The following is a 10,265-nucleotide window of genomic DNA, read 5'->3' on the forward strand; positions in this document are numbered from 1 at the left end:
GACTGAGGGCTTCCTGACCTGCTGGGCCCCTGAAATGGATCAGGCAAGGAATACAAGGAGAGGAGGGCACTTGGCTTAATGTTCTGTCATCTGTCTGCTGAGTGGCCAGGGCCAGAGAAAGGTGGCATCTAGGGAACCAATAATAAGGGATTCACTAATTTATTCTATTTCTGTTGGATATGAATCAACCTTCCTCCAACCCATAACCTGTGTTCTAATGCATTCTTTTCAGACATTCAAATGCAAATGCTTTTCTAGGAATCCTGTGCAAAACTAGGAGACCACCTGCACGGACTGCTGCGAAATGCTGCCAGCAGGCACTTTGCATGATCTGGAGATGATTTTCTTCCTCGTCTTTTATCTTGAGTACCCACTCGATGCCTTTCCAACCCCCACTTCCAAGTCCTGCTATTTTTGTGGGCAATGGAGAGAAATTCTGAGCCCGGTTCTTCTAATAGGAAACAGACTTCTCAGATTTGGGCCCCACACACATGGGAAACACATGCATTATCATGCCTTCTAACAAGTACTGCTTTTTAACCTTTTCACTGTCATTTTGAGACACAAACTCCCAATTTTTAGCACAGATTCACACACAATAAAGTCAGGATTTTCTACCTTAATTTCTGTTCTATTTGTGTGTAATTAGGTGACAAAGTTCTGGGTAATACCGTGTAAGGAGATATTTATGAGTAACTTCCAAGAAGTGTCATTCAAGGAAGCGGGTAGGTTTTCTCCTTTTTCTTCTTCCAGTTCTCTGGAAGGCAGACATGCTGGTTGGGCCTCTGACAGCTATGTTGGATCGTCAGATGGATACTAGGTGCTGAGGGCCAGAGGAACCACAGGATAGAAACCTGCTCCCAGAAATACCATGGAACACCACAGCCCCAGCTGCAGAACTCCGGAAACTGTACTTAAGTGAATAAAATCTTGTGTCCAAACTAATGTTAATTTGGATTCTTTTACCTCAAGTCAAACTTAATTAATTAAGCATTGCCTTTGTCGGTTTCATTTTTGTGTTTTAATTTAAAAAAGAACAAGTTAGACTAGATCATCTGTATTTTCTTATTGTTTTCATGTTTTTTTAAAATTTAAAGTAAACATCTATTATGCTAATAGTTGATTAGTCTTTTCCTCAAGATTAATCTGGCGTTTTAAACAAATTATTTTTAAAAGTTACTTACTTCTTGATACATAAGTAACATAAGCTCCATACCAAAAAATAGTAGAGAAAATAGACAAAAAGAAAAAAAATAACTTGTAATTCACTTCCCTGAATATCATTGTTAATGTTTTGATATATACCGAGTCATTTTATGTATGTATGTTGTATTTAATTTTTGTAACTTTTCCCCACTCACTACATTATACACTTTCCAATTAACTTAAGTTTTTATTTGTAAAAAAAAAAATTGCCAGAGGGCATGTGCACTAACTGGGGAGAGAGAGAGAGGGAGAGGGAGAGGGAGAGGGAGAGAGAAGTGAGAAAGCACTCCTTAGGTGGAATGGCCATGCTGTAATCCCCTCTCCATTTCTTTTTTCTTTGGGGATTTTGGGTATATAGCACACTGTTGACATATTTTTTTCAAGACACTGCATGTGGAACTTGAACTGAACGGTCGTACAACTAATGGGATCTAGCCACCTTAACCATTAATAACTGGCTGGTCCCTTAATAGTTTTCTAAGTATCACTTTTTAAAGAATGCAGTTTTTTATTCATTTCTTGGATGATGTGCCATATTTCACCAATATTATCATTTTAGAAACTTAAGAAGTCTTTATGTTTTTGTTATAAATAGCACATTATAAATACCTTTTAGCCTAATCTTTGCACATCATTTTTACCCAATAATAAATTTTCTAGGTTACAAAGTAGGCAAAGTTGTATAATCACATTGTCCCTTGAAAATTTCTCCCTCACACCTACCTTTTCAATATATGAGTATTACCTTTTGTAACTTTACTAGCACTAGACGTGTCCATCCATTTATTCAAGTCTTTGCCTATGTTCCTTAGATTTAAAAAATTGTGGTAGAGTATACAAAACAAAATGTATTATTTTAATGCACCTCAATAGTACCATTCAGTAGCAGTAAGTACCTTCATATTGTTGTAAAATCACCATTATCCATCTCTAGAACCTCTCATCAGCACAAACTCTGAAACTGTACCTCTTAAACAATAACTCCCCATTCTTCTCTTCTACCAGCACCCTGGCACTCACTCTTCTACTTTCTATCTCCATGAATTGGACTTCTCTAGGAATCTCATGTAAGTGTAATCATACAGAAAATGTTTTTTATGACTGGTTTATTTCACCGAGCCTGCTTTCAGGGTTCAGCCATATTGTAACATGTGTCAGAGTTTGCTTCCTTTCTAAGGTGATGTATGTACATTGTATGTATATACCACATTTTTTAATAATTCTTCTAAATCTTCATTGTTCAATAGCTACTTGGGTTGTTTCTACCTTTTGACTATTGGGAATAATCATGCTGTAAAAATGGGTGTACAGATATCTGCTTGCATCTCCGCTTTCAATTCTTTGGGGTACGTGCCCAGCAGCAGAAGTGTAGAGTCATATGGCAATTTTGTTTAATTTTGAAGAACTGCCACAGTGTTTCTATAGTGGCTGCATCATGTTATATTCTGATCAACACTATGCAAGAGTTCCAATTTTTTTCCCACATCCTGGCCAATACTTGCTATATATATATTTTAAAATTTTTTATTGGCTTTTAATAGTAACAATCCTAACTGGTTGTGAGGTGTAGTTCATGACGATTTTGATTTCCATTTCCCAAGTGATTAGTGGTAGGAGTATCTTTTCACATGCCAATTGGCCATTTGTACATCTTCCTCTCAGACATATAATTTCTCAGACATACTATTTTCTCATCCTATGGTTGCCTTTTCATGCTTTCTTGAGTCTTTTGGTGTGCTGAAGTTATTTATTTATTTTTTAAGGTCTTAACCATAGGGTGTTTGTGCTTACCATAGAGAGACAGAGAGAGACAAAGAGAAGGAAAGTGAGAAACCTGTCACCCCAGGGAGGATAGCCATACCACTATCCCTTCTTCTCCATTCTTCTCTCGGTATTTTGGGCACGAATGCCTTAGTTAAATTCCAGTTTTGTTTTACTAAAGTAATTTTTATATATTTTGGCTAAACAAAGCCTTAGGTACTTTGTACACTTTGTTTGCTATTCAGAATGAAACTCTTCCCTATTCTTCCCTCCTCCTATACACATATACAGTCATATTTTCTAACTGCTTTTTATGAGCTGGTAGAAAATACTACCCTCCCCCCACCCCATGGTTATATAATTGAGTTCTTTTATCCTGAAATTTTCAGTTAAATGTCTTAGAATTTCCATATAGCTTGAAGTGTTATTTGCAAATACCTCATGACGTCAGGGAAACATATTTCCTTACCCATGTCTTACTGAGAAAATAAAGTATTCTTCTGTCAATAAAATGGGCCTGTGATTAATCATATATGTTTGACCGTAAGATAGTTACCCTGGAATGTCACCCAGCTCCTCTTTCTATATGCTTCTAGCCCCTGCCTAATCACAGCATGGTCCCCAGACCAATAGCATCAGCATCACCTGGGAGTTTGTGAAAGACTCAATCCCTTAGTCCCTCCCCTCAGCCAATTGAATCAAAACGTGCATTTTAAGGTCTGTAGGTAATTTGTATGCATGCTAAAGTTTGAGAGGTACTGCTGTAAAGGTTAATGAAACAGCACTTCCTCTCTCTTTAAGCTTTTTCTCCATTTCTACCCACAACTAATCAGACAGTATAAAACATTGGCAACATTTTTTTGAAAGTTAGTGGTGTGTCGACTGTGAAATGATTGGATGCTAGGAGGGAAAGGACCTCAACAAGCACCTTGTTTAGAGCTTCTAGTATCCCTCCTTCCTAACAGCTTCATGATTTGGGATTTGTGAACTCCCCTTGCACAATCATTTACCTACCAATTCTCCTTACAGGAACTTACCTTTTTTTTCAAAATGAAATTTGTAGAAAGTTTTTTTTCTTCTTTATTCATGGTAGAGTGTGTGTGCAACCACAAGAAAGGGGTGAGAGGAGAGTGCGAAAGAGAAACACTCTCCGTGGAGTCTGGTTATACTGTGATTCCCTTCATCCAGTCCTCTGACCTGTTGGATTCTGGGTGCTCGTAAGCTTGCCTAGCATGATTCAGGCTGACCAGTTTGGGAGCTCGAACTACAGTGGCCATGTGGGATCCAGCTTCTCTTAAACAGGGCATAATTGCTATGCTACCGAGTCAGCCCTGATCTGAAATGATTTTATTTAAATGAACATTTCTATCACTTCCCCAAATGAAAACCTGTATTACATGTCTAAAATAGAGTAGATCTGTGAAGGTAAGTTAATGAAAACAAAAGACTGTTAGGACATAGAGACTAGAAATGAATTACAAGTAATGATAAATCTATTTATAAAAAAAACATATCTACATAGTTTCCTCAGTGAAAGCAATCAGAACATTTATGATCAACTGATAACTTGATATTGCTAAATCTAAGACTAAGATGACATTCTACTGTAATGAAAACATTTTTAAGTTACTTAAGCACTAGCCAGTATCATGGTGATTAAGTTGACTGGATTCGCATAACTGACTGCATGGTTCAAGTCCTGGATCTGGTGTCTTCAAAAACATGCTGGGCACTTGTATGTGTGTGCCTAAAATCCTACAAGGAGAAATGGAGGAGAAGGGATTGCAGCATGGCTAGCCCTTATGAGGGGTACTTCTGCACCTGCACTCTTTCTTTCTCTGTCTCTCTCTAGCAAGTGCATGTCCCTTCTAGAACTTTTTTTAAAAGTTTTTTTAAAGCAAAAACAGGGATAGAGGTCTTACCATGTATCGTGTTCAGATCTAAGAGATTTACATATATTGAATCCTCAAAAGGACCTCACAATGTCATCCTCTGTGTTTTACAGTTGAGGGAAACTGTAAGGAGGTTAAGTTGTTTGTCTGATCACAGAGTAAGTCCGCATCAGAGTGAGGCTTTGAATCCAGGGGTGTCTAGAGTCCAGCACCTAGAAATCCAAATCAAATGTGTATGTAGCTGGACAAGGCAAATACTCATTGTCTGCCTTTTCTAATTATACTTATGTTCACTGATAAGCATTTTTACTAATCAGCTGTCAACTTTTGAAGGGGTTAGCTTTCCATATTGCAGATAGAATACAATAGCGAGGCTAGGAATTCAGGGAAGAGGAATCCAAGCCATGAATGAAGATCACCTCCTAACCTCTGAAGAGTTATGGCTGAGGACTAGGCTCCTGGATCCTGGCCCCAGGTGCTGCCATGATTTGCATTGCCAGCACCTGATGGAGCCCTATCCTAAGCAATGATATATTGGGTTGTCGGAAAAGTCATGATGCATTTTTGTCTAGAAAGACACAACTGACAACATAGTAGACAACTCATCGGACATTATAGAAAAATGATAGGCTGGTTACATGTATATATCTTCTACTTCATATTAAAATATATACATAATTATGTTGAAATGAAAAAGAAATGTCCCATACCCTCTGAAATCATGGTTTAGAATTGTTCTCAGTCATGATTTTGGTAACAACAAACTATTGGGGTAATTTAAGAGAATAGAGCCTTACTGAGCTCTTGGGTTGGGTGCCTGAGAAAGCCAAGAACATTTTGTGGGCATCTGGTGGGGGTCTTCTACATCACAGCATAACAGAGGGCAGGGCTTGTGCAGAGCAGAGCATGGCTTTGTCTGTCCCATTCCCTTTCTTTATAAATCCACCGACAGTCAATCATGGAGGTCCTACCGACAATCCCTTCCCAAAGGCTCCACCTTCCAACACCATGATCAGATTAAATTTCCTCTTAATGCCTACACAGAACAATCAAATTCTAACACATGAATTTTGGGAGGACACAGTCAAACCACTAGGAGTCATCGGTCAAGATCAATCCCACATTTTAAAGACAAGAAAACTGGTATTTATGACTACACAGAAGCATTGGAACTAGAATACTATAGCCTACTCCCGCACCTGTCTTCTCATATTCAGGTATTCTTTTTTGGTGTCTCTTAGAACTAACACAGTTGGCTACTCCTCATAGTGATTCATGGTATGATTTATTGGTAATGTGGTTGGCATCTTTGATGTAGGTAATTTATATGGTAGAGATGAATTACATTCCTTAAATTAGGTGCACAATCATTAATCTAGTGAAATTCCCACCCGTAGGCTGCATCCCACCAGCCTGGCAGGAAATCTCATAGTTTTCCCCTGCCTAACCTTGAATATGAGAATCTAGGAGTCATAAGCAGAAAATGCCCCTAATCACAGACCATAATGGCTTCTGCCAGCCTGGTGGTCCCTTCTCTCTGGGGCTCTGCTGCTTCTGGGCTCTCTAGGGCCCTGGGACTCTTTAGTAAGCTGCGGAGGTTTCAGCTTGAGCTATAATCACTCTCTGACTCCCAGGAGTCCTCTCGGTTGTCTCTATTTAGCACGGTTTGCTATAATAGAATCCTATTTACATTTTTCATGGGTATGGACATCAGAGTCTCAGATACCAGGCTACCTTTGCTTTTTCTGAAGCCATAATATTCAGGGGAAGAAATCATAAAACTTGGCTCCATGCTTAAAATGAGGACAAGGGAGAATACAGGTGCTATATTCTGAACATCCTCACAGTTGATGTGTTGAGTCTTAATCCTCATTATGGTGATGTGAAGAGGTGGGGACTTCTGGGAGGTGATTAAGTTATGAGAACTCTGCCCCTCTGAATGGATTAGTGCCTTACACAAGGACTGCAGGAGCTAGCTTAGGCCCTTTGTGCTCTTTCCTGCTCCTCCACCACTTGGTGACATGGCATTTGTCCCCTCTGAAGGATGCAATAATGAGGTGCCATCTTGGAGGCAGAGAGGAGCTTTCATTACACAGTGAATCTACCTGTGCCTTGACCTTAAACTTCTAGCTTCCAGAACTGTGAGAAAATAACTTTGTCTTCTCTATAATTTACCCACTTTACATGGGCTAAGGCAATAAGGAAAAGAGAGCAGTGAATTACTCTTGCACACACAAAATAATTTAATTTTAACCAAAGAAATGTATAATAATTACAAATGGTAAGACTTCAGAGATGTTCTTCAGTTATGTGCCATTAATGAATGTGCACACATCTTAGCTGTTCTCATACAAGACAAGCCTGCCTCTGATACCTCCCCTTCCACAAACCAACTGGTCATACAACCTTCCACAAAAAAAATTAAGCCTCTTTTTTTTTCTTTTTTTTTTTTTTTTAAAAAGAACTATTTATTTATTTGCTATTGTTACTATTATTTTTTAATTTGACCAGAGAGGGAAAGGGAAAGTGAGAAAGCAGTCTGTTAGGTCTGGGACTTGAACAGAGGACAGCCATGTGGGAATCCAGCACCCTAATCACCATGCCATCTGCCGGCCCCAGTATTATGCTTTTCAGAGTGTAAGTTCTTCAGGTACACTGTCAATGTTTCATGCCTAGCAGTTGTCTGGCCATGACTTACATCTAATATTTGGAAATATCCTTTTAACTAGGGTGCCCACCTCCTTGCTTCATTTGTGGCATCCTGTGCCCTACCTTACCAGCCTCCCCTCCAAGGATTAGCAAGGCCAGCAGGTGCCTGACCTGGCTGGGTTCTCGCTCTGATGACTGGCGTTGTGGGAAATGGCTGCATTCATAAAGCTGGCCCACCTCCCACTTCAGCTGTGGGCCCAGGATGTTGGGATCTGTGTCCTGCGGTGGGGACAGTGCAGGTGCTAAGTAGAAGCTGCCCTTGAATGCAGATGAGACTGCTTCCTTCATTCTATGCGACCCTCTTTCTATCAGTTTCCTTTTTTCCCCATGCCCAAGCCCCTATTGGGCAGAAAAGCCTAGAGCCACTTAATTGGATCCCATTGACTGGTTGGCCAGCTTGGACTCAGATCCTCTCTTTCCTCTAGTTTCCCCCACAGCGATTGGGCTGTGTCCTGCATGTCTTTTCCCCAGAAGATCAAGCCACTCTGTCCTGAGAATCCACCTGCCCACTAGAAGGGAAGCTACTGTTATTGAATCCAAGACAATTTTGGGGCATTTTTATGAAATGTAGGAAAAAGTGGAAAAACACACAAATTGATCTCTGTGGGTATTTTGTTAATTTTTTAAAAAATCAGCCACACAAACAGATTTAAAAAAAAAAATCAGTGTTTATTCACAGCCCAGGGCAATTAATCATGATGCAAAGGGGAGGGCTGAATTCAGGGTCAGGGGAGCTGGGTTTGCCAGTCAGCCCTTCTGCCTACTGGCTGAGTGATCTGGGCTGGGAAAGTCTCAGAGCTTCTCTAGGCCTCAATCTTCTCGTGTATTAAGTGGTACGTGTGTGCGCGTGTGGTGTGTGTGTGTAGGGCAGTGATGGTGGGTGAATGGATAATACCTACCTCACTGTTTGGGATGATTAAGCGAAATTATGAAACCCCAGGATTCCTTTGTTAATGGCATAGCTCAGCCCAGATATTACATTTGAATTATGAATATTGCATTTGTATTTTCCCACTACAGTATCTGCAATATTTATTTCAGAAAACACTGAACTTCTATTTGTAAAAATAAATTCCCCCAATAGGTGCAAGTTTGTGTCTTTTTTTTTTTTTTTGATAGCTTAATATAGCCCTGGAATTCAATCTACATCATGGGAGGCAGCCCCAGAGAGACTCCGGAAGTGTTTAAAATGAACTTGAGGTCATTTCCTCAGGTTGAAGTCATACATTGTAAGCTGTCCTGAACCTGCGTGGTGGTCTCAAGGTCTGCGAAGGTGCCCTTCTCCCCTTTTCAAGTCCTGGCTCTTATCCCCAGTGCCCTCTCCCCCTGCAAGCCATCTGTTCTTACGTACACAGTTACTCCTACCCCAGCGTTCAGTGGCTCCATCTGGTCCTCTCCTGAATGGTCTGGGAGTGTCAGCTGCCAGGAAAAAGGCGGGGGTCTTGACTCTGGTGTTTTCTCAGGCTGTGGAACTGACAAAATAATCAGCTTTTCACCACATGGGTGAGTGATCCTGTATGTTTTTCCTTTAGACTCTTAGGTCAAACCAACCACTTGACCCAGGTGGGAAAGGGGGAAGGAGAAAAAGTCCATTCTGTGTCATAAACGTGCAGTTCCCAGCTGTAGTCAAGTGTTGGGGAATCATTGTTCTATTTTTCAGGGGAAGAAGGAGTTAGGAAGTATAGGGTCTTGGGTTTGAAGCTCAGCTACTGCAATGATTTCATTGTTTTGGCAAGGGTCACTTCAAAATTTAGTCATTAAAGTTAGACCTACAAATACATCTAGAAATAGCCATTATCAGTCAAATAGAAAGCCTGCTAAAATCCTTTTACTCCCTGGGCCAATGGTTTCTGAGCCTTACCTGATCGTTCATTCATTCACTTGGCATTTGTAAGGATCTCTAGCAAGGCCTCCATCCAGGACTGCGTCCTTTGGCTCTGCTCCTAAATACTCAGTGAGAGGTTGGATTTCTTAGGCTTCCTAGTCTCTAGCTTATTTAGAAGCCTGGTTAAATGCACTACATTTTTGAAGCTTTCCCACTCTAAGATAATTCCCTATCACCTGATGAGAAGCAAAATCTGTTTCATTTTGTGTTGGTAAGAGCTAGCTACTGGTAAGTATTTGTTTTGTTGTACAAGTGCTTTTTAATTTTGCATTTCAATTCTGAGAGTCCCTTAGATGCTATCATTTGGAAACCTGACTCTAAAAATACCAAATTATAAAGAAATTACAGCACAATAAGTATTTTAATCACTTTTTATAGCTTGCAATCAAGTTGACAAATAGAAAAATTACTTGAGTATTATTTTTAAAAACATCCTTTAATTAGCCCTCTTGTTTTCCATCCTTGGGGAACATGACGAGCTTGGCTATGCATGTTGCTTAACTATAAAAGAACATGCGAGAAGAGCAGTACTTTCCAGCAGAACCACCTTGTATTTCTTTATTTACAAATTCTCTTGATGAATTTGTACCTTCTTTCAGCAGTGTTCCTTATGAAGCTTGCTTTCTTCATGATAGTGCAATCATATAGCACCTAAAAGCTGTCTCCACAGCCTTCCACTGTCCATCTCTGAATGTCACAATAAGAAATGCACTGTGGGAGGGCGTAGCCATTTCCCACTGAGGTTGTGCCCCAAACTACCCCTCTCTCCCAACTCCCCCTTGGGCCTTCTCCATCCATGTATTTATTTTCCC

Source organism: Tupaia chinensis, unplaced genomic scaffold (assembly GCF_000334495.1).
Source record: "Tupaia chinensis unplaced genomic scaffold, TupChi_1.0 Scaffold000527_1, whole genome shotgun sequence".
Classification (NCBI taxonomy): Eukaryota; Metazoa; Chordata; class Mammalia; order Scandentia; family Tupaiidae; genus Tupaia; species Tupaia belangeri.